Source organism: Lissotriton vulgaris, chromosome 9 (genome assembly GCF_964263255.1).
Source record: "Lissotriton vulgaris chromosome 9, aLisVul1.2, whole genome shotgun sequence".
Taxonomy (NCBI): domain Eukaryota; kingdom Metazoa; phylum Chordata; class Amphibia; order Caudata; family Salamandridae; genus Lissotriton; species Lissotriton vulgaris.
This window is the reverse complement of record NC_141697.1, coordinates 1,045,073,168-1,045,094,848: the sequence shown is the minus strand read 5'-3', so window position 1 is coordinate 1,045,094,848 and position 21,681 is coordinate 1,045,073,168. Positions and strand designations below refer to the sequence as shown.

At 47.3% G+C, this 21,681-nt stretch overlaps 1 protein-coding gene across 1 annotated transcript in view; it reads right to left on the bottom strand.

The window, feature by feature from the left end:
- Positions 1-21,681, bottom strand: part of SYN2 (synapsin II) — a 1,078,985-nt gene that overhangs the window by 238,074 nt on the left and 819,230 nt on the right. The gene's annotated exons all lie outside the window — the stretch shown is intronic.

Sequence of the window (21,681 nt, the reverse complement as noted above, 5' to 3'; positions counted from 1 at the left end):
GCATCTGTCTTATTGGATGAATTGCTATTTATTGATTGTATAATTGGGTATGGGAGGTATGGAGAAAGGAGAAGGGCATGTTGTTTCACCTTGCTATGTTTCTTAACCTCTTGTTAATATGGTAGCTGTGTTAAAAATTCTATTTTCTGTACCTTTTTAAACAAATTGCAAAATGCTTTTATGATATTTTATATCGAAATAAAGCTTTGATGATTGATTGGTTTCTTTGACATTCTCATTCTTGCTATACTTTCATAAACACTTTCATTGATATATATATATATATATATATATATATATATATATATATATATATATATATATATATGCAACAATGTTCCTGTTTCACCAATCCACGGTGAAATAGACCAGGTAAGGACCTCTTAGCGTGACTTTTCTTTATAGGCAGAAAAAAGCAGCAACGATGTTCTCCAGTGAAAGTAAGTATTTATTTCACACAGATGAAATGAAAAGACATGGTGTCATCCATGACGCGTTTCACTCCTAAAAGGAGCTTGTTCACATAACGCGCCCCGGAAAGTGACCACAATTTATATTAAGTGCACAGGTGATTCGATTTAGACAAAAATAGTGCAGGAATAGAAATAAAGGAAAGACTAAAGTGATTGCCATATTGCATGAGTCACAGTGTTATGATGCCTAAAACAATTCACCCTTATGGACTCAAAAGTACTGTACAACCATTTGCTCAATATCAAAAGACGTTGTAAAGTGAATTTGGATCAATATGTACATTATATACAAAGAAAAATTCATAGCACATATAAATGTAAAAAATAATCGACAAGTGTCTTAATAAAAATACATTATAGAGTCAAGTGCAAAGAATGGGCAAAAACTCGACATATGAATTTTAATGTCGCTAAAAGCTGATGTGTAGTATGTTGAATTATGGGCAAAAGTGCATGCGCGACAAGAAGTGCATTTAAAAAAAACGTCTTATGGAGCCAAGATTTTTTAGGCAGAACTTCCGGCATTGGTCTGTCTAGAGCATCACGCACTGAGGGTGCTCTTCTAAATGTAATAGATGGCAGATTTGTAAGTATTGGACTCAAAATATTATCAGTGAGGACAATCGGCCATTCAGAACAAATAATACGTCGGAATGCTCTCTCTTGCGAACTAAAGGTGGTAATTAGTCTGACAGAGCAATCCGTTTGATGATCTGAATTGATGGGTTTAGGTTCTAACAGAGTATTTCTGTCAAGAGATTTCGCTTTGCAAGGGCCTGCTCCAATATTTTCCTTGAGTATCCCCTCCTGAGAAATATCTGTACAGAAGAATCTAAGCAGATGTTGACAGCTGTTTCATCGCTACAAATTAGTCGAATTCGGATGAATTCGCCGTAGGGGATGCTATTGATAGTGTGGATGGGATGCGCACTTTGGGCATGCAGTATGGAGTTTCCTGCGGTGGATTTGCGGAAAAGTTTAGTTTTTAACTCAGCATTCTCCACATACAATTGAACATCCCAAAAATCAGCTACCTCATTGTTAATGGATGGCGTGAATTTTAAGTTCAAGTCATTGGTGTTGATTTAATTGACAAAAGACATAGCCTCCGCTACAGTCCCATTCCAAAAAATACACACATCATCGATGTAGCGCCAGTAGTGGGAAATGTGTGGCAACCATCTGGCGTGTGTGACTCTGAGCACGCGCTCCTCCCACCAGCCAACATGTAAACATGAGTAGCTGGGGGAGAAGCACAAACCCATTGCCACACCGCGCAGTTGTTGGTAAATATTGCCTTGGAATTTAAAATAATTTGAGGTCAAACAAATCTGTATCATTTCCAACAGCATTGTATTGTGTCCCCGAAACATGATGTCACGCTTATTCAAATAATACTCTGCGGCATGCAACCCCTGTGAATGAATAATTGAGGTATACAATGACTCAATGTCCATTATCAAAAATATATAGTCAAAATGCCAACATACATTTGTCACCTTGTTTAGAAAATCCGTGGTATCTTTAAGATACAAGGGTATATATATGAATGAAGAAAATACGCTGTCTTAGTACTTCCTTTCGGCGAACTAAGGACAACACGAATCCCAAATTCAGGCACAGGTATTTTATTTTTAAAACTGCAAAATCTGACACGTTTTGGGCGGTTGCCCTTGCTCACAAATATATGTATGTATGTCTAGCCAAAAGGTTGCGGAACATCATACAAGGTAAAAAACAAGCACAATCATGTGATTCGATTTGATTTGAGGGTTTATTTAGCCCAGGGCTACCCGGAACAGGATTCCCAGCACTAAGGTCAGTTAGCTTGCATACTGAATATGCAAGCAAACAGATGGGTTTGAAGTTGTTTTCTGAAGCTGAGTAGGTTGTTGTTTTGTCGAGACTTAGCGGTAATATATTTCAGAGTTTAGGGGCAAGATGGACAAACGAGCAGACCCAGGGACTGGCTCTTTTAATTCTGGAGACACCAAGAAGACACTGGCTATTTGATCTGAGTTCTCTGTTGGCACAGTAAAAGTTGATAAAAATGATGACGGATAGGTGAGGTAACAGGTTTGTAGGTGGTTAATAAATTGTGATTTCGTTTTCTTTAAAGAGGTGCATCTGCAACTCTTTCCTAATTTAGAGCAGCATTAGGGCGATCCTGATGGATACAGGGATGTTGGTCTAGATCCTGTGTGCACAGATGGAAAAACCCTGCTGCTCTGCTTTCTATTTTTACACTTCCTAGTGTAAGGTGTCCTGGATACGAGTGCGCCAAGACCACCAGAGATGGTGAGCATGTCTGCAAAATAAGCAGGGTGCTAGTTGTGATGTCTTTGTAAATGATACAGCAGGCTTCAAATATGGAGCAGTCTTCCAAGGGGAGCCAATCAAGTCCATTAGGATGGGGGTGTTGGGATCACATTTCTTCAGGCCCTAAAGGAGAGGTGCTGCAGCATATAGGATCTCTTAAAGGGTACTATTGTGAAGTTTGGTGGGCCATGGAGCAGAGTGTTTCCACCATGCAAACTGTGACAATACAAGGGGATGAACATCAGTACTGAAGTCATTTTCTGGAAGAACTGGCTTCACTTTCTTCAGAAAAAAGAGCTAATACCAGCCATCTTTGATCTTTGGCAATGTACTCTTTGAGGGTGAAGCTTGTGTCCAGAGTGAAGTGAAGTCACTTGGCCTTTGGTGAAAGTTGGAGTTTCAAAGCATCAAGGTTCAAGTCATAGAGACAGGCTTGTACTGTTTCTTGTGTGTTGTTCTAGGCAAATAACAGGACGTCTGTCTTGGTTGTGTTGAGCTTCAGGTAGGCACTGGAGATCCAGGTCTGGATGAATTCCAGACAGTATTTAAGGTGATGGATGTCTACAGCAGAGGAGACTTTCAAATAGAGTTGTGTATCATCATGTATTGGTGAATCTTGATGCTGTTAACTGTGAGTAGAGCACCAAGTGTCTCCATGTAAAGTTTGAAAATGACTAGAGACAGTATGGTAGGTGTGGGATAACGCAGGTGATAGGGAACTATTGGGACTTGGAGATACCCATGTGAACAAAGTTGTGTGGGGTAGAACTGTAGGAGGAGAAACAATGAAGGATATTGCCTGTGAATCCCATTTGAAACTCCATGGTGAGTATGAGGGTAGGATGGTCGACTGTTTTGAAGACAGCTGACAGGTCCAGTTACATCGGAAGGCTGGGACTGTATTCATCTGCTGTCAAGGGGGCATTGTCTGCTATGTGTAGGACAGCAGTCTCTATTGTGCACTGTGGTCCAAAGCCTACTTATTGATGATTATTCAAAAGATAGTTAGTATTAATGTGATTTTGTAACTGAACATAGGCTGCTTTTTCAGTTATCTTGCAGATGAATGGTATGTGAGTGATGGACTGGTACCTTATATATTTGCTTTGCCATTCTGAGTAGTGCATTTGACCTGGTGGACCACTCAATTCTTTGGCCAGTCCTGTTGGAACTTGGAGCACCCGAGGCTATCATTTTCTTCCTAGCTAGATTATATGATAAAATGCAAACTTGTGTGCGCTTTGGGGTTGGGGGGGTGTGTACCCCTAACTTCGATGTTAAACGTGGTATAAGATAGGGCTGTGTCTTAGCCCCTTTTCTGTTTACTTTATTTATAAACGCAGTTGATCAGGCCCTGAAAACAGTGCAGGCAGATGCCCCCAAGTTCGGTGGTACAAGTGTCCCAGTTCTGCTATATGCAGACAACGCTGTGCTCCTGTCAAGGACCCAGATAGGCCTGCAGCGGTTGATGAACCAGTTTTCTGATTTTATTAGTAAGAGGAGGCTGGTCATAAATAAAAGTAAAACCCATACGATGGTATGTGGTGATAGAAACAGGAAAAACAATGTCTTTTTTATTGATGGGGTGAAAGTTCAGGATGTGGATAAATTTTGCTATTTGGGCGTCATCTTTTCCCATAATGGTAGTTGGTCCCATGATTTACAGAATCTAAGGTCTAAAATGAGGAAAAGTTCCTATGGCATTTTTAAATTTGCAACTAAGATTGGTAATAGAAGAATTAATGATATGATACAAATATATAAAGCGAAAAGTGTTTCAATTGCTTTATATGGGGCAGGGTTATGGGGTCATTCAAATGTCGATTGCCTGCAAAGAGAAGAAAACTGCTTTTTGAAAAAATTGCTCTGTGTCCCCATCCCTGCCTCCACTGATCTTACCCATAGGGAGGTCGGAGTTACTTACTTAAGCGACCTGATTATGTTAAGACCATTATTGCTATGGAGGGCCATTTGGACTACAGATGAGAGAGCTTTTAACCGGTCTATTATTGTGGACTGCCTGAAACTGGACTACTTTTTAAAGATATCATGGTTCGGTTATATTGTGGACAGCTTTCAAAATATATTTGGACTAAACATTGTTGCAGACCCCAGCTCTGTGGGAAACTACTCCAAGTCGGACTTGAAAAACATTTTCTTGGCACACCGAGCCCAAAAACGCGATGCCCTAAGTGGGCGCCTCACTTCGGTTACCTCGTACAATAAATATGTGCAATATGGTGGCTTTCAAACGTATCTGTGTGTGGTAACCAAACCAGCCCATAGGTTTGTTCTGATGAGGCTTAGGCTGGGGATAGCCCATGGGTTGGTGGCTTTTCCACAATTTAAGAGACAGCCGGCTGGACCATTCCCATGTGATGGCCACTCGAAGCAGAGTACCCTGCACTTTTTGCTAATTTGCACATTGTTCATGAATTTGAGGATTGTCTATTTAAAACCACTTTTCCAAAAATATGCTATTTTTAATGTGGAGGATGCCATGAATATGATCTATGAATTGAACTCGCCGGACAAATGTTTTTTTATTGCAACGTTTTTATGTTAGTCTATTCAACTCAGGAAGAGTATGATTTTTTAAATTCCTCATGTGTTTTTTAACTTATGTGCTTCTCTACTGTTAACATTTTGCTTGCTTGCTTTTATGGTCATTACTTTTGAATGCACCGAATAAAGCTTCGTGAAATGAAATGAAATGAGTGATGGACTGATAGAGGCCATTAGGGTATAGTGTAGGTTTATTTAGATGTTGGAGTATCTGGCATTTCTTGAGAGCTTCTGAGAAGATACCTTGAGCAAGGAAGATATTGGTAATCATGGCTATGGGAAAGTAAGAGTCCCCAGAGTGTGCATTGATAAATAATACAACTAATAAATCATCTTTATAAGAAGTGGCTTTGAGAGAGTGGAGTCTGACATGAGGTCTGTGAGGCATAAGGCATTGAAGGCTGACCACTGAAAGGATCTTGGATAAGAGTTTGGTTTAGAACATGAAGTGGGCTTGGTGTTGTTGATGTGCTGTTGCATCTTCTGTATTTTGTCATTAAAGAAGTTGTTAATTGGAGTGCATGTTTCTGTTGAGTGAGGAATAATGGGTCTGTCAGTAAATTAAAGCACTGCTTCATTGTCTTTAAAAGAGTTCTGCTTCTTTTGGTGGCTTCATTGATGGTTGTGGTATAGTATTTTACTTTAGATTTTTATGATGAGCTATCTCCTTGGTTTTTTTTTTTTTTTAATTTTTAAAACCTTTATTGTATTAAAGCACACAGCTGTTCAGCCTAACATCCCGGAGGCAAGGCAGCGTGGTATCAGGAGAAGTAGTGTGCAAAGCGATTCATATCAGGACAATGCAGGTTGTTTTTTATTTTATGTACAAACAGAAATCTAAACAGAGGCGCCCGAGGGCGCAGAAGAAAGGCAATGGAGAAGGAGAAAGGCCTATGAGTCAGCAGGAGGCGTTAGAGGCCAGGTAAGATTTAGAAAGAACGTAAGTAGGATGTAGAAAAGGGGGGGGGAGGAAGGAACAGGAGAATTACAACACGAGTGGCATAGCTGGTGTCATCGGCTACGGTGACAGGTTGTCATTGCGGGGAATCGGCTCTGGTGGCAGGCACAAGTCACCTCTGTAAGCATTCCATGCTCCCCACACCTTATTCCATGTCTGAGGTCGCCCCCTGGCAGTATACACAGTTTTCTCACGCAGCATACACCAGTCCATGTTGGCCTTCCATTGCACCACCAGGGGGGCCACGTTGGATCCCCATTTCTGCGCTATATCCCTCTTAGCGACCATGTTGCCCAGTGTAGCCCAACGAGTCTGCGCCATGTTGTAGTCATTCGGCTCCCAAACATTAAGGAGGCACCTACGCGCCTCTGCAGCCAGCTCAACTCCAGTCACCTCCCTCATCACTCGGTGTACTCTCTCCCAATAAGGGGCAATAAGGGGGCACTCCCATAATGTATGCATAAAAGTAGCAATGGCTCCGCAGCCACGACGACAAAAGCCATCAGGCGAGAAGCCCATACGCACAAGCCGGGGGCCGGTAACGTACACCCGGTGGAGGATTTTAAACTGCACCAGCCGCAGACGCGAGGAGATGGCGACCTCCTTAGGGGAGGACACAGCACTCTGCCAGTCCTCGTCGTCCAGTTCTAGGCCATCGGCTACCCACTGGTCCCGCAAACGCTGGAGGAGGTCGATTCTAACATTAATCAGCTTCTTGTAGGACAGAGAGATGGCGCTATCTGGCATATGCCCGTCCAGAACCCTGTCCTCCAAGGGGGAGCTCTCGGGGATTTCGCCCTCCTCCGGTCTGGCGGCAGTGATTGCGTGCTTAAGTTGGGCATGAGGGAAAAACTCTGTTCCACCCAGTCGGTATTCCGCCTGTAGTTGCGGAAAAGTCTTGACTTCCCCCCTGGCCAGCATGTCTTCCACCCTCGAAATACCTATGAGGTCCCATTTGTCGAAACCCTTGGTATGCCAGAGCTTGCCTAAGATATCTGAATCATATAGAGGGGTGAATTTCGTCAGTCTGCCCTGCCAGCCCTGTATCTTATTGATCGTTCGCCACGTGTTGACCGCCGCCTTGGTCGGGCCTGTGAGGCACCGATCGAAGGAACTAGAATATAGGGCGCGGTAGTAATTGCCTCCGTGCAGGAGCCACCTATCCATAGCATAGCCCGGGCTGTCCACAGGACCATAAAGGCCATGGTTAATAGCGGTAAGTTGAGAGGCCCAGTAGTACCCCCGCACATCTGGTAACGCAATGCCCCCGTCATACCACGGCATCGTAAGCTTCTGGACAGCGACACGGGGCCGGCCATCCCAAAGCAGGGCACGCTGCAGGCTCTCAACCTCCCTAAAATAACGAGCCGGAACAAGGTCCTGAGTGTTCTGTAAGGCATATAAGAACCTGGGCAGGGACATCATTTTAAATAATGCCGCCCGGCCCAGGAGAGAGAGAGGGAGCTTGCGCCAACTCTCCACATCCCTCCGCAATCGGTGGAGCGGCGGGAGCAAGTTGTGGTCATACCTCGCCTTAGGATTATTCGATATATAGATCCCTAGGTACTTGAAGCCTTGTCCGGCCAGTTGTATGCTGCAACCTCTGGGGAGGCGCGGCGTGTCACCCTTGAGGATGTAAAGGGAGGATTTGGCCCAATTAATAATCAGGCCAGAATAGCGCCCAAACAACCTGAGCACGTCACACGCCACAATAAGCGACTTACAGGGGGAGGTGAGGTAAAGCAGGATGTCGTCCGCATACAGGGAGACCCTGTCCTCGAAGCCCGGGGACCAGGAGATCCCATGCAAGTCAGGGTGCGAGCGTAGCATAGCCGCGAGTGGCTCCAGGGCCAACGCAAACAGGAGTGGAGACAAGGGGCAACCCTGTCTGGTGCCGCGGTGGAGCGCAAAAGGAGCAGACATGCGGCCGTTAACCGTGACAGCAGCCAGAGGACAAGCATAAAGAAGTTGCACCCAGCCCAGGAAGCCCGGTCCGAACCCAAGCTTTGTCAGTACCGCCCATAAGTAGCTCCACTCTAGGGAATCAAAGGCCATCGTGGCATCAAGGGAGGCAAGCACCGCCGGTTCCGTAAGGGCGTGAGCTCTGGCCATGACCCCGTGCAGGCGTCTCAGGTTGAGGGCAGTGTTGCGGCGGGGAATAAAACCGGATTGGTCCGAGTGCACCAAGTCGCTAATAACCCCGACCAGCCGATTTGCCAGTAGTTTAGCCAGGATCTTGGGCTCCGCGTTGAGGAGAGAAATTGGGCGGTAGGATCTACAAACATCCCGCGGTTTGCCTTCCTTATGGATGACCACTATGGTGGCCAGCCGCTGGTCCAAGGGAAGGACACCCTCCTCACGGGCCCGTAGGAACATATCTCTCAAATAAGGAGAGATCACATCCGGCCGGATCTTATACAATTCAACCGGTATGCCATTGGGGCCGGTAGCTTTACCCGCTCGCAGGGCGCGGATCGCCAAAGCAATCTCGTCCGCGGTGATATCCCAGTCCATATCGACACTTTCCTCTTCCGAAAGACAAGGGAGGTCAATCGCCGAGAGAAACTCAGCTGAATCGGCCTCGGAACGATCCGAGCCGGCTGTATAAACACCCCGAAAATAGTCCGCAAAAGACTCGGCAATGGCACTCGGATCTGTGACCACCACTCCGTCCTCGCCCAGGATTTCCGGGACCACCCGGCTTGCCATCTCCCGCCTGTCCAACCAGGCCAGCAGTTTACCGGCCTTATCACCGACGTCATAAATGCGGCCCTGCTGCTCCTTGGCCAAAACCAGGGCAGCATTCGTAGCGAGATCATGATACTCCGACTGTTTCAGGGAGAGTTCGTGTAGGAGAGAAGGGTCAGGCTCAGGCCCCAAACGGGACTCGAGATCCAAGACTTCTTCTTCCACATGCAGAAGGTCGGCATCATGAGCTCGCTTGGCCTCCGCAATGAGGGCCAGGGCTTCACCCCGCAGCACAGTCTTGAAAGCCTCCCACAGGGTGACCGCAGAGCCAACGGAGCCCACATTTTCAGTGAAATATAGGTCGATGGCCTTAGCCAGGAGCGCTTGCGTTTTATGGTTGCGGAAATACCAAGGATTTACCGCTGCCGGACGGCTGGACAGGACGACGCCGAAATCAAAGGAGACCCACAATGGCGAGTGATCGGAGACGCCCCTTGCCAGAAAACGGGCCTCGGAGATGGCAGGCGACTGCGCCGCCAGGGTGAGAACATAATCTATGCGGGACAGGCTCCCATGGGCACCGGAGAGAAACGAAAACTGGCGGAGCGCAGGATGCAGTAGCCGCCAACAATCCACCAAACCCATAGAGTCAAGGAAGGTCGGCAGCCACAGCTGGGAGCCCGGTAGGTCCCTCGGTGGCTGGCGATCAAGGGTGCCAGAGCAGACTGAGTTGAAATCGCCCCCTAGGATCAATAAGCCCGAAGGCAGGGACAAGATGGCGCTACCAAGGTCCTGGAAGGTGCTAGATTGGAGGCCTGGGGGAACATAAACCGAAAGCAGCGCCAGGGAACGTCCCTCCCATCTTCCCGCCACAGCTGCGTAGCGTCCTCTGTCATCAAGTAGTGTGACGTCTATTTCAAGAGGAAGGGACGCACGCACAAGGATGCCCGCCCCCCGGGAACCCGAGGAGAACCCAGAGTGGGCAACCATTTTGTAACCCTTACGATTTAGAGCCCTACAGGAGTTCCCCACTAAGTGCGTCTCTTGCAACAGCACAACATCAGGCATGTGCCTCTTTATCAGTTGAATTACCACCCCTCTCTTAACTCGATCACCTAGTCCATTGACATTCCAGCTAAGCACTTTCAATTTCCTACCCCCCATCGTCCAACAACCCGCCCCACCCGACTCCAACCAGCTCAATTATCAATTGCACAGTAAAACACACAGTCCATTGCCTCAAGAAAGAGAAAGAGATAGAATGAACAAACAATAAAACTTGCATAGTTGCACCCCCCGCCCTGCACCCCTGCATATGACTAAAAAGCCCCCCCAACCAGCAGTGTGCCTGTCGCCCCATAACTACTCTACAAGAAGACACCCAGAGGAGTGAGGAATCTCCGCGAACAACCCCCGCCACCCTCCATGTACTGACAGGAAAGGTAATACGGCATCTTAAAGCTACATTCGATAGTCAATTGAGGCAAATATTACAGACGAGGAATCACCCACTATAGAGCCAAGTCTCATAGGTCCGGGCCGCCAGCAGCGCCACCGTCATGGTCCTCCTGTGCATCACGGCGTGTCGATAAAGTGTCCAGCCAGTCACTTACGTTTTCAGCAAAGTCAAAGAAAAGGGCACGACCCTCGTACTCGATCCGGAGCTTGGCAGGGAACATCATGGAATACTTGAATCCCAGGTCCCGCAGTCTTCGCTTCACCCCTGCGTAGCTCTGGCGCTGTCGCTGAACCTTCCTGGTGAAGTCCGGATAGAAATGGACATCGGCATTCTGGAATTTGAGCGGTCCATGTCGTCTGGAAGCCTGCAGGACCGCGTCTCTGTCACGGTAGTTGAGCAGCCGGGCTACAATGGGTCTGGGTGCCACCGAGAAAAAGTTGCTGAGGCCAGGCGGCGCCAGATGAGTCTTGATCAGGTCTTCCACGAGGAGGTCCGTCGCCGCCTCCTCCGAACCCTCCGGTACACCGACAATGCGGACGTTCTGCCGCCTGGCCCGGCTCTCGAAGTCATCCAGCCGCCTTGTAAATTGTTCCGCCATCCTCTGCACGTTCCGGACTTCAGTTTGTAAGTCCGAGACGTCTCCCGTCAGACTGGACGTCTTGATGTCCAAATTCTTGACTCGATCATTAGTTTTACCCAGGTCGGCTCTAATGAGAGTCAGATCAACGGCCATGCCATCCACCTTATGTGTAAGGACTTCATGCTGTTGCTGCATATCCGCCCGGAAACTTGTAATGGCCCCCAAAATGTCACTCAAAGTGGGCTCCGAGCCGTCCGGCGAGCCCGAGTGCAGGATGTTCTTGGCAGAGGGCCCGGTAACAGGCGGCGTCTTTGGTTGGGTATAGCGCTCAATCCTGTTCTGTTGTTGCTGTGATTTGCCGCGGACGCCTTTATTCGATGTCTTATCGGGGTCCCCCTTGCCCGCCATATTTGGTCCAAGAGAACAAAGGGCTATGCCAGGCAAGTCCGAGCCCAGGGAGCCGGAGATTTGTCCGGGACAGATCGTAGAATGCCGTCACAGGGTCGTTCCGCTATCCAGGACACCTCGCCGCTGGCGAAGGCAGGCAGGCACTCCGCAGATCGGCAGTGCGTAGTGGCGGAGTCCGGAGAGACAATGGCACTGGACTGGCACGGAGTCCCACTCGACGTAGCTCAGCGTAGGAGACACCGATTCGGGATCTGAAAACGATTCTCGCCTCAGTGGACCATCAGCAACAAGTATCCACCCACGTGGATCAGGATTACGGGCAGGATGGTTGCGGAGGATCGGAAGGTCCGCGGAGCTCCGAGCTTACGCGGCCATCTTGGTTGCCCGCGAAGCTCCTCCTCCCCGAGCTATCTCCTTGTTGAGCAGATCAATTTTGGTTCTTGGGAGTTCTGTTTTTCTTCTATTTTCTTTCCTGCCTTTGATGGATTGTTTATTGGGGTGTGGGTTTTCACATACATTTTCCACAAACTATTGAAGTTGTGTAAAAAAGTGCTGGCATGGGGTGTGGGGTTGATAGGGTGAAAGGTGAATTCAAGCAATAGGCTGTCTATAGAGAAGTATTTACAAGTTCTGAAGGTTTTCTCTTCTCTTGTGGGTTGACTTGATTTGTTGGTAGAACAGTGAGCAGGCAGATAGGGATGGTGAAGTGGTAGCTCTAGTCAAGATGTTTAGGGTTCTTACATTGGACTGTTGGTGATATTAACAAGACACAGTTGAGATTGTGGCCTCTGAAGGGTGTTGGTTGTGTGACATACTGTACCACAATGAGTTTATCAATAAGGATGGTGTCTCTTGTTTTTTTGTTGAGAATGTGGGTTCTTTGAGGTTGATGTCACCTGTGAGAGGAGGGAGGAAATGTCCAATATAGAAGGTAGGAATGAGTTCTGAGAATTCATCAGTGAAGTCCTTGTTATTCCCTGGAGGTCTGTAGATGAGAAGGAAGGTGGCAGTCACATTTGCTAAGAGTGGGAAATGGCATGTCAGCAGCTCCATATATTTGAGTGTTACTTGCTTTAATAGGATGCTGGACAGGAGGATCTATGGTTGACAGTGAGGCACTTTTCTTCCTATGTGTGTTGCATGCAATGGATACTGTAGCCTGAGGTAAGGAGGACATCTAAGACGTGAAAGGATGTAGGGTGGAACTATGGTTCTATTATGAACACTGCATCAAGGGCCAGAGGGGAGGGAGGAGAAGGTGCAGATTCCATATTTGTTTTAGTGATGCACATAAAGGTGTTTGAGATGTGCCTTTGTCCCTGCCATGAGAGACGAAGAAGAATTTCTAATTTGAGAAGTTGTGGCATCTCTTTTGTAATGAGTATAACTGAGAAATTAACTGGATTCATTTGGTAATGGTTGATAGAGATGAGAACCAACAATGGACTATGTGATTGGATTTGCATAGTCTCAAGACAAGGCAATCGTGTTAGTCTGTACATGCTGGGTCCCATGAAGAGGAACAACAGGATATTGAGATAAAGATTGTTGCAATATTCAAGACATTGACAACAACTAATTTACAAGAAATGGAAACGAGGGTCATTATTTGATGGTGGAGGAAGATTAAACCAGTTGTTTTATGCATACATTGTTCACAAACATAACCATTGAGTTATTTGTCCTTAATCATATTACACAAACATGACCATTGGGCAATGGTTGGAATGCAGCTTAATGATTTAAGATTTGAATGTCTGATAACACTGTTACCAGTCTGAAATATATTGTTGGCTCATTTGGAATACATTTGTACTCATGAGATGCAAACTCTCCAAACCGGACTTGCCTCAACGGTATGGAGTGTTTGGGAAATGGACCACACAAGATTGCATTCTGAAATGTATAACTCTGAAGATTTGAACTTTTCTAATATGGTTGATAAGTAGTGATGTAATTAGAATACGATGAAAAAAGCTTCTGAAGCATGTGGCAGCAGTACAATAAATGGCTATTTGTCATTACGCGTGATAATGAACAGAGGCCCAGATGCATGAAGCTAAAAACCGTTCGCAAAGGAGCAGATTCTCAGAATCTGCCCCTTTGCGACCAATCTTTTTGCATTTGGGATGCATCATCCCAAATGCAAAAATCGCAAATTGCGAATTCGCTAAATTGCGATTACTTGCATTTAAAGAATCTCAAATTGAGATTCCTTAAATGCAATGCATAAAAGTTTAAAAATAGCGATTTCGCAAATAGGTCTCGCAAATTACCATGAAGTTAACCTTCATGGTAATTTGAAAAACTTTGAAAAATGCACTAAAGTGAATTTTTCAAAGTTTCATGTTGCGCACACACATGCCCTAAGGGCATGTGTGTGCGCAACATATGTGCACAGATCAATTTCAGGGGTGCAACAGGGTGTCCTTTGGACACCCCTGCACCTTTGAAATCGCATTCTCATTTTGCGATTTGCTAATTGTGATTCACAAATTGAGAATGTCTTCCCATTCATTTCAATGGGCCTCTAGGCCCATAGGAATGAATGGGGAGGTATTCCTTAATTGCGACTCGCAATTTGCGACTCGCAATTTAGGAATTTTAAGAAATCACTTTTTTTAAAGTGATTTCTTCTTGCATAGCATTTTGTTATTCCATATTAGCGATTCCTTATTTTTCGCTAATAAGGAATCGCAAAATGGATGCTTGATGCATCTGGGGGAGAGTGTATTAACCTTCCGAGAGTAATCTGTCGAGAAGGAATGTCAAACACAAATTCATAAAAACAAAAACAATTTCTGCTAAACACCACAAAACACATCTGGAAAATTGACAAATGAAAACAGAAGGGTAAAATAGTCAATGGTGTTTCCAATAGTTAGGGGTGTGAAAAATTGTGAATTCCTAATTCCACATTTTGTTGGAATTATGTGCTGGTGAAAATTTAGGAAGAGGGTAGACCCTGCATCCAACAGTCATGCAAGATATCAGCAAAAGACTGTTTTGAGGAGAAAATCTCTCAATTTGGAGCCCTGCTGTTTGAACCAGACTGCTGCTGTAAAGAAAAAATCACATTTTTACACCCACAGACCCTCATAACATTACACAAAATGTGTGCAAGATGACACTTGATGGGCAAACCAATAATGTAACACTAGCCCACCTATTATTCTGGAAGTAAAGTGACTCAATGCAATTCTTTGGGTTTTTCTAGGGGAGTCACAAATATGTCTGCTATATCAAGCCTATGTGTGCTAATAACCACTGTATGTCTTTCAAAACGCTTATTTGGATGGTATACTGAAAGGGGTCAAACAGAATATAACTCATCCTGACAGTATATGATGCTTCTCAGCAGCCAATTAACCCTATCAGGTAGTCTCAGGAACGAGGTTTCTTCTCTTGTCTGTTATTCTCCTGGTGGAACTCCCTCCCGACCGACCTGCGCTTGACCCAAGACCACCTCTCCTTCAGGAAGAAGCTCAAGACCTGGCTGTTCGAGCAGTAACGGCACCCCCCCCCCCAAGCGCCTTGAGACCCTACGGGTAAGTAGTGCGCTCTATAAATGTCTTTGATTGATTGATTGATTGATAAGAACGTCATATTCTTAGGGTGAGATGAAAACAGAGTTCACATTTTTAGATTGGCCATGTGCAGAAGGACCACAAAGATGGACAATTTCTGGTTGGGATAAAGAGTTTGGAGAGGCCATTGATCTCATATTACACCTAAACTGGTGCTGGGGCTTCATCCCTGTCTGCCTATGGAAATTCTGAAAAGTGTTAAAGACTTTCTGAGTATTAAGGGTTTTCTACCAATGTGGACCACACTTCAGACAAAACTAACTAGTATCTCGTATTGGATGTTTTGAATCCCGTAGGTTCGGCAAATCAAGGTTAAGGCTGCAGGTGTCTACTCATTTAAGAAATATTCAGTCTGGCTGCACCTTGACCAACCTCAGAACAGCCCCTAGAAGTTATTTGCTGGTGTCTCTCAATCATTCTACATAAAGTGGAGGGTGGAGCACAGTAGGCTCATGCTCAAGAGCCATGTCAATAATTATTCTATGTTTGAGTGTGTACTCTACATCTGCAAGCACATTAGGCTTTCTGGCTCATAATACCGAGGAATAAATCAATAAGCAGAATTTCATAGCTCTTCAGGAAAATGTCCCTCCATTGAACTCACTGTTGGGAGTGTGAACCAGTCTGCATCTTACACCGGCAGACAAGGTGTCATTCTCCTTAACACTTACAACGGTACCTGGCTATAATCCAATTAGTGAAACTTTCAATCCTTAAGGCACAGATCCAAGCCTTTGCGCGAGCTGACATATACACAATTCCTCAGTAGTTAGGCATGTCTAAATCTCCTTGGGATTTGATTAGAGCTGAAAGGCTCACTACCTATTATTTTTTTAGAATTACTGTTACTCATTGCTGGACTTGCAGTCAGATTATCAATTCTCCTGCTCCCCTAGTTAATAGTCAGGGACATCTCACAAACAGAGAGCCCAGATAAAGCATCAACTGTGCTTCAAAAGCCTTCGGTTTGTTTGTGGTGAGAGTAAAAAAAAGATGTCCTTGCCTTGGGTCACTTTTTAAGAAATCGGCATTAATGTGACTCCACTCAAAGATCATGCAAACAAATCATTTTACCTCTGGGGCTCACCAATATTAATTCTGCCTCCTGTTTTCTATTAAGATACACAAGGCTGCCAAACACTTTATACTTTGAAACAGCCATCAAGAAGAAATTAAATAAACCTTGGTTTATTTTAGAGGTTATATCTCACAGTGATCTCTAGGTTAACTGGCAAGTTCAGCAGAAAGGGCATGTTGGGAGAGATGTCAGGAATAATGAATTTTTCTGTTAGTGTAACTTAATAGCTGCAGTCTGTTCTGTGTGCATTCCTATGGGTCACCTTCTTACGTGCAGTTTAATAAGCTATATATACAGTGGTACATTCCAGCAGGCTTGAAATTAGCCAAATCACATTCACTTTAAAAGGGTGGCAGGGCACATGTGAAGGGGGTGACATGCTTTACACAGACATATGCTGTAGATCTAATTGCCTTGGTTGTCAGTGGAGGTCCACAAATAAAGGTATAATAACTAAAAACATGGGTACTTACACATTAGAAAGGGGAGATACCTCACATCACGGATTCTGTATGTTAAAGTGAGACTTCAGAACCTTATGAAACCACTAAGTCTGTGGTCTGGAGCCTCCTATTGGTCACAAAGCTCCTTAGGGACTTTAGATCTCTATTTGTGTACATGTCTGGTTACTTTAACCATAGATATTAATTACTGTGTAGGCATTTGTTACTCTCCTTTGAAGAGCATCTGAGTGCTTTCCATATTGTATTCACTTGGTTTCAAGTAAAATAGGCACATTAACATTGTTAACATATTGTTAAATTTAGAAAAATGTGCCTTTCAAATATTACAAAGTGCCTTGGAGGTTTGTGGCGGGCCATTCCATTTAAACAGAATGTGAATTGGAGTTGAAGTCCTTTTCTTTTGTTTGAGATACAAATGTTTTGCTTTTGTCAATTATTCTCCCCCACTACCATATTCAGATGGGGAAATACATCAATATCAAGGGCAACACCATTAAATCATACTACTTTCCTGAGTTGCAATACATTAACGATGAGTTATTCCATGAGTAATTCTGCAGCAGGACCTGCGGCCCTTTGTGGCACACCTACTACACAAACATTGTTTGCACTGGACAGGCCTTGCTCAGCCTGGCATCATTCAGGAATGCCCTCCTCCCGTAGTTTAATCCCCTTCTTCCTTTGGATATGTGTGGAATGCTCTGAGACAGCTGTCTTCACCATACCCACTCTTTCAGAGTCTTTCTGAAGATCAGTTCCCAGCAGGTCAATATGACAAGCGCGGAGAATCGGGACGCGCGCACTTAGGACCCGGCGCCTCCGGACCCCGCCCATGGTCATTAGTGGTTGGGCGGCCGGGAGGCCCAATCGGCAGCCGGCTGCCTTTCAGTTCCGGGTCGAGGCGGTGATGCGTATCCGGAGTGGTAGGGGGGGGAGAACTTTGGCCTATTTAGGGTCAACTCCCTGTGACCGGGGTCTCTGTTCCCGCTACCACTCCAGGATACCTGACTGCCCCGTAGCCTGCACCGCGATCCAGGACCGGACTTTGAAACTCCCGCATTTCCCGTTGGATTGTCGAGGGAGAGCGGACTGTGAATCGGAGGATCCTTCACGCGGCGGGCTTCGGTTTTAAAAACACTGCATCTCCTGTTGGATTGTCGAGGGAGTGGGGTCGGTCTACTGGCGTTGGTGGCGGCTTCCAGAGAGCGAGGCGAGGAATCGGGTGTCGACCACGTGGCCAGGTAAGGAGTCGGTGCCTGGGGGGGCCTCGTGGGCAGCCGTGAATCACGGTGGGTACTGGGGGACGTTTACGAAGTGTATCTTTGCCTGCCGAGGGTTTTGCGGCTGTACGTGGGGCTCTCTGGTGTGCGGGCTCCTGCCGGGCAACGTGGGCGGTGCTCTGGGAGGGACCGGGAGCGGGGGAAATCATAGCGGGTGATCAGCGTGGGCAGCTCAGAGGCGGCGCGTGAGGAAGAGTTGCTAGGCAACATAGACGCGCACAGAGCAGGCCGCACGGGGATATTAGCCTGGGAGAGAGAGACACTCGTGCTCATCAGGGTAGAGCAACCCCGAGGTAGTGCGTGTGGGACAGAAGCGCAGGTAGCATGGCGCCCAAGAAGGGGGGACATAAAAGGAAGGATTCTGACCCGGAGCTGGCTCAAAAAATGAAATTGCTGCTGGACAAATTGAGCAAAGACGATCCTGAGAGCGGCGAGGATAGTGATTCCTCGCTGGGAGAACAGCCGGAAATAGCGTAGCGGCCTCGCAGGGAGGGGGTGCCACCGAGAGCTGCTTTTCCCCCTCTAAAGAAGAAAAACAAAGCGCAGCCGAAGAGGAAGGGTGGGGACAAAAACAAGAAGCGTAGGCCTAGCCCTGTAGTTGGGGAAGAGGACGAGGGATCAGTAGGTCCCGTCCCCACTCCTCCAGCCGAGGTCGAGGTCATAGTGGCCCCCACACCCAGTCCGGCGCCAGTAAAGGTGGTGCCACAGGGCACAGACCTCTCTTCAGGGACTGGGGCACCCACGCCATCAGACCCGGTTGGGTCATTATTAACGGAGATCAGGGAGGCACTGAAGGCACTAGCCCCTGGGGGGGAGGGGTGACCAAGGTGGTGGATTCTCCGGCCGTGCTCCCACCGCAGCCGGTGGCCGCAGCGGCGGTCACGCAGGACCCAATAGAGGGCTTGCCGGCATCAGTGGCCACATTAGTGGAGCAATTATCGGCTCCAAGTAGGGTGGTAGAAAGAATGAGCGCAGGGGCGGCAGCGCCTTGGGATCCGCAACAGGCGGCAGAGCAGGGGGCATTACAAGATATCCAGAGACAGCTGGCGCTGGTAGTAGAATCGCGCAGGACAATCCCCAGCATGGCAATTGGAGCGCAGAACCCCGCAGCAGCGCTGGCTGCAGTACCTATCGGAGGTAAGCTGGGTGAAACTGCAGCCAGGAGCAGCGAGATAGGGGGGGTACTGACGGGAATGCAAGGGAATGTGTTGTCTCAGTCAGGGATGCTAGCGACACACGTGAGTATAGAGGTGTGAGAGAAAATCTGGAAAGGCGCATATGTTGACATATTTTCCCTGAGCAGGCCCAAGAGAAGTGATGTAGATTACAAAGAAAGGGATGGCAAGGAGGTATCCTTCAGGGATAGGAGACCGAGGGTCGAGGAGACATTGACAAACTGGCTGTTTGGTTTTCATGTTTTTGTCACAGTCTTACTAGAGAAAAGGCCGGAGTTGGCTATTCCGCTGGTGTTTTACACTAACAAGATTGTGAAGGCACACTCCACTCATGGGGGCATGGTTTGGTTGAATTATGATAGGGAGTTTCGGTGGGCGAAGGAAGAAAATCCAGGCATTGGCTGGGATCAGGTGGAGGTGAACGCATGGTTGGAGAGTGTAAGCAGTAGGTAGCATCCAGCTAGGCAGCCTTTTCGGACTTCCCAAGGAGGGCCTGGGGAGAAGAGGGGGGCTTCCTGGGCTTTCAATAGCAAAGGGTGCACCTGGCCCCCTGGGCAATGGAAGTTTAAACACGCATGTGCCTATTGTGGTCACTCCTCCATTCCCGAATTCAAGTGCAACAAGAAAGCTAAAGAGTGTGGGGGGGGGGAGCTCCCAGGGATACCAAGCCCCCGCAGGCATAACCTGCCTACACCGGTTGATATTGGAAGGTTGATTTATTGGCTGGACTTGTACCGAGACAGGGCAGCAGCCAAAGTTTTGTTTGACGTTTTTTCTGAAGGTTTTCGCATTCTAACTTTGCATGTCCCTCCCATTAGCAAATGCAACAACCAGTTGTCAGCGAGAACGCATTCCTCAGTTGTGGTCACTAAAGTGGAGAAAGAGCAGGCTTTAGGCCGGGTGGCGGGGCCGTTCCCGGCTCCCCCTTGGGAGACGTATGTATGTTCCCCACTGGGGGTGGTGCCAAAAAGGGCCGGGACAGTTCAGAATGATTCATAACCTCTCTGCGCCAAAAGGTTCATCTGTAAATGATCCCATTGATCCAGCGCTGTGTACTGTGACGTACTCGTCCTTTGATGCCGCTGTCCAGAAAGTCAGGGATCTGGGGGGGGGGGCATTGTTAGCTAAAACAGATATAGAATCAGCTTTTCGCCTGTTGCCCGTCCACCCGGATGATTACCATTTACTAGGCTTCCAGGTACACCAGCAGTTCTACTATGACAAATGTATGCCTATGGGGTGGGCGGTTTCTTGCAAGTACTTTGAGACTTTTAGTTCCATGTTGCAGTGGGTGTTTTCATGGCACGAGGCGGGCCTTACAAAGAACATAGCCTTTTTGGAACTCTTTCCCATTTGGGTGGCGGTCACGATTTGGGCGGAGCGCTTCAGGGACAGGGCAGTGACTTTCTGGTCAGATAACATGGCAGTGGTACAAGTCATCAATAGGCAGGGGGCCACTTGCCAGCACGTGCTAAGGTTACTGAAACTGTTGGTGCTGGCGTGCTTGAGATTGAATTTAACTTTCAGGGCTGCGCATATACCAGGTGTTGATAACCACGCTGCTGATGCTTTGTCTCGTTCCAAGTTGCATTAATTCCGGAGGTTCCACCCGCAGGCGGAAGAGCGCATGACTATGTTCCCTACATCACTGTGGACAATTGGAGCCCCGCTAGATATTTGCCGCCCTGAATGATCGCACCAAACGTGCTTATCAGCAACATTTTAATGCTTACAGGTCATTCGTAGAACAGGCAGGGACATCAAAGATCTTTTCTCCAGAGATGATCTATGGTTTTCTACTGGCATTAAGGGATCAGAGCTGTGGCTTATGCTAGGGCTAATCTTTCTGTGATAGCCTTCTTTGCTAAACTGGCGGGGGAGCGGGACCCGGGGGCCTCCTTCCTAGTCAGGAAGGCCGTGGCAGGATGGGCTAGACTCGAGGGGCCAAGGCGGGATTGTTGTAGGCCTCTGGATCTCCCGACCTTGATTGATGTTCTTGGGGTGTTACCTTCAATATGTGACTCTCTGTTTGAAAGAGTCTTGATGAGGGCGGCCTTCTGCTTAGCCTTTTATGGGGCATTCCGCCTGGGTGAGATAGTGGGGGCCTCCAGATCTGACCATGGTGGGGGGCCTGCAGTTCTGTGATACAGTGCTTTCTCTGGGGGGGCTGGTGGGTCTTTTGAGACGTTCCAAGACTGATCAGGCGGGTATGGGGGCCACCATTCGCTTACGGCCCGCTCCGGGGGAAGCGGCCTGCCCCGTATCCCATATGCAGGCGTACCTGGCCCTGCGACCTGCTTGGGGGGGGGAGCTGGCCCTGTTCATTCACGAGAATGGAGATTGCCTGTCCCAATATCAGTTTAAAGCAGTGTTTGGGTTGGCTCTGGGTAAGCTGGGGTTAGGAGCAGCAGGATTCTCTTCACATTCCTTTAGGATTGGCGCTGCCACTCTAGCGGCAAGGGCAGGCCTTGCCCCCGACGCTGTCAAGGGCATTGGGCGCTGGACATCGGAGTGATACAAGAGATATGTCAGGCCAGAATTGTTATGTCAAACTGTGGCGGTCACATATCGGATTGTATTTAACGGAGTCATTTCTCTCCTTCTGATTAGTATGCCCACGTCGGTGGTGTGGGTACTTGGGCACTCG